Below are 3,781 nucleotides of genomic sequence, written 5' to 3'. Positions count from 1 at the left end.
CTTAAGTAACACAACCCAGTAGGTTGTCCTCGACGGCGAGTGTTCATCAGAGACTATGATATCGTTAGGAATGCCCCTTGGAAGTGTGATAGGACTGCTGTTGTTCTCTATATACATAAATCATTTGGCTCACAAGGTGAGCGATCACGGGGTCCCGGTTTCGATTCCCGGCCAGGTAGGGGATTTTTCTCTGTCATGGGCCTGGGTGTTTCTGTTGTCCTCATCATTTCATCACCACCACCACCACCACCACCACCACCATCATCATCATCATTTGTGACTGTGGCTAGATTGGACTGTATAAAAAAAAATTTGACTGTGTAAAAATTGGGCCTTTTTACGGGCGCTGCTGACCGGGCAGTTGGGCACCCCACAAACCAATCACCACCACCACCACCACCACCACCACCACCACCATCATCATCATCATCATCATCATCACAAGGTGACCAGCAGTCTGCCGTTGTTTGCTGATGATGCCGTAGTGTACGGTAAGGGTAGAAGTTGAGTGACTGTAGGAAGATATAAGACCACTTAGACAAAATTTACAATTGGTGTGAAGAATGGCTGCTAGTCCTAAATGTAGAAAAATGTAAGTTAATGCGGATGAGCAGGAAGATCAAACTTGTAGGGTTCGAATACAGTATTACTAATGTCCTTCTTGACACAGTGAAGTCGTTTAAATATCTGGGCGTAGCGCTGCAAAGCGATATGAGGTGGAACGAGCATGTGAGGACTGTGGTAGGAAAGGCAAATGGTCGACTTCGGTTTATTGGGATCATTTTAGGAAAGAGTGGCTCACCCGTAAAGGAGAACACATAGAGGGCGCTGGTGCGACCTGTTCGTAAGTCTTGCTCGAATGTTTGGGATCCGTACAAGGTCTGATTGAAGGAAGACGTCGAAGCAATGCAGAGGCCTGCTGCTAGATTTGTTAGCGTTAGGGTCGAGCAACACGTAAGTGTTACGGAGATGCTTCGGGAACTCAAATGGGAATCGTCTGAGGGAAAGGCGACGTTGTTTTGGAGGAATACTATTGAGAAAGTTTAGATAACCGGCATTTAAAGCTGACTGCCGAACGATTCTGCTGCCACCAACACACATTGCACGTAAGGACCACGAAGATAAGATACCAGAAAATAGGGCTTGTACGGAGGCATAAAGACAGTCGTGGTTCCCTCGCTCTGTTTGCGAGTGGAACAGGAGAGTATATGACAAGTAGCGGTACACGGTACCCTCCGCCGCTCACCGTGCAGTGGCTTGCAGAGTATACGTGTAGATGTAGATCTAGCTAGTCAAATTTAATTTTCCTGTGGTTTCCCTAAACCGGTTAAGACAATAGTTGAGACTACTTACATGGATATGGTGTCTGTTCTTTCGGACCGTTGATGACCTGCAGCTGCCTAGAACGAAATTAGAATTATATATTAATACCTTCAGCTGCTGACGGGCGTTGATATATACCAACGGGGACGGGTGAAAATGTGTGCCCCGACCGGGACTCGAACCCGGGATCTCCTGCTTACATGGCAGACGCTCTCTCCAGCTGAGCCACCGAGGGCACAGAGGAGAGTGTGACTGCAGGGACTGTCTAGTGTACGCCTCCCGCGATACCCACATTCTCACCTTATATGTCCACACACTACATTCGTAGCGTCCCTACCCAACACACTCATTACTCGTGGACGACATTCTTACCAAGTCCCGTAAGAGGTCGGGTAATATATGTGCATCCGCACAGAAGAGGAAGGTCATGGCCGGTATTGACAGAATTATGTACTTATATGGATATGGTGTCTGTTATTTCGGACATATCCGAAAGAACAGACACCATTGATGACCTGCAGCCGCCTGGAACGAAATTAGAATTATATATTAATACCTTCAGCTGTTGAGATATAACCATGAATGAGACTAAGGATACTGTGACACATTTGCATGGTACTCTACTTTCCATATAGGGCCAAGACCTTTTGGAGGGGTCCGCAGCTCGTGGTCGTGCGGTAGCGTTCTCGCTTCCCGCGTCCGGGTTCCCGGGTTCGATTCCCGGCGGGGTCAGGGATTTTCTCTGCCTCGTGATGACTGGGTGTTGTGTGACGTCCTTAGGTTAGTTAGGTTTAAGTAGTTCTAAGTTCTAGGGGACTGATGACCATCGATGTTAAGTCCCATAGTGCTCAGAGCCATTTGAACCATGCCCGAGGCAGGATTCGAACCTGCGGCCGTAGCGGTCGCGCGGTTCCAGACTGAAGCGACTAGAACCGCTCGGCCACTCCGGCCGGCATGTTCTCGATACATGTATTCGTAGGTCATAAATACGTCCAGACAGTCGCTGTGTGCAGGTAGTAGGACTACGCTGCACCGTTTCAACAGTGTGTTACTCTTTCTGCACAAGTTGTTGACATACACATTCAGAAGAAGAATGGGAAACTGGGAGAATACCTGTTTCATATGTTGTGCTGAAAACTTTGGTGAGCACTCCACGACCATAAATTCAACGTGTTGGAAAGCGTAGACTTAGGGGAGAGCGGGAAAATACCGTACACTTAAAATTTTTTAAAAATATTTCTTATTTTTCTAACTCAGCTGAAATGGGGAACATCTTATTTTGTCGAGCAATCAAAACTCAACACGTTTATGGCTCTATATCTGATATATGAAATCTATTTACATTTCTATAGGTATTTTACAAAAACTTTACGTTGCACGGTATCACCCCGAGGGGTGAGGTATTACCGAGCATTGTAATGAAATATAAAATATAGCACATGAAATGGCAAAAACCTGTAAAAATAAAACAGTTGAAAAAATTAGAGCTTAAGAATTTATTTACAATTAACAACTTATTAAAGTTTAGACAGAGATAAAACATAAAAAAAACATTTTACTGGTAAAATAACAGTATAACATAATGGACACAACTTGTCTCTGTTTACATTTAGCCCCTATTTCAACGGCAGTTGTCGTAAACATACTTATCAGCAGTGTCACATCCACTACACTCTGAATGAACCCATCCACTGCAAATCACGCCTCGAAACAACAGATCCCTGTTTTTCTCAAACGCTCCACTGAGTAGATAAGTGGAATCGTTGTCAGTAAATGTTCCTATGTTTCTTGTAACAGGAGTTTCTTCTGAAGGGTCAGTGTCATCCATATCACCGTTGCTACAGATCTTGTACAGAGGTGGATCTAAATCATCATCTTATGAACACTCAAAAGAAATGTTCTGTCGATCTTTCATTATGCCAGTTTGCTGAGGTCTTATCTTTGATTCACATTTTCAGAGCTTGCTTTTTTTCCCTTAGGCTTCAACTTTGATATTCCTAAAGATAATTCACATTCTTTTCTTTGTTCTTGTCTTGGTCTGGCTTCTCTATTCTCTGTATCAGTTCTGAACTAACTCTCTTAGGAATGCTGTCGTCTGGCACTTTTATTCAATTTTAGATGGCCTCGCAATGGAGAAATATCTTTGAATTGTAGCCCAACGCCGGCCGGGGTGGCCGAGCGGTTCTAGGCGCTACAGTCTGGAACCGCGCGACCGCTACTGTCGCAGGTTAGAATCCTACCTCGGGCATGGATGTGTGTGCTGTCCTTACGTTAGTTAGGTTTAAGTAGTTCTAATTTCTAGGGGACTGATGACATCAGAAGTTAAGTCCCATAGTGCTCAGAGCCAATTTTTGTAGCCCAACTGCAGGCTGAACTTGTAAGTCTTTGTCTACATCATCCGGAACACACCTCGCTGTGTCTGAAGAACAAAGCACCACTATCTCATTACTTCCCTCAT

The 3,781-nt window shown here is 44.9% G+C and overlaps 1 non-coding gene across 1 annotated transcript; it reads right to left on the bottom strand.

Annotated features, from left to right (window-relative positions):
- Window positions 1-1,484: 1,484 nt before the first annotated feature.
- Window positions 1,485-1,559, bottom strand: Trnat-ugu (transfer RNA threonine (anticodon UGU)). The gene has a single exon. It is a non-coding gene; the product is annotated as a tRNA-Thr (tRNA).
- Between the last annotated feature and the right edge of the window lie 2,222 nt (window positions 1,560-3,781).

Source organism: Schistocerca serialis, chromosome 3, assembly GCF_023864345.2.
Source record: "Schistocerca serialis cubense isolate TAMUIC-IGC-003099 chromosome 3, iqSchSeri2.2, whole genome shotgun sequence".
NCBI lineage: Eukaryota > Metazoa > Arthropoda > Insecta > Orthoptera > Acrididae > Schistocerca > Schistocerca serialis.
Note: the sequence above shows the minus strand (reverse complement) of the source record. Positions and strands in the feature narration are given on the sequence as shown.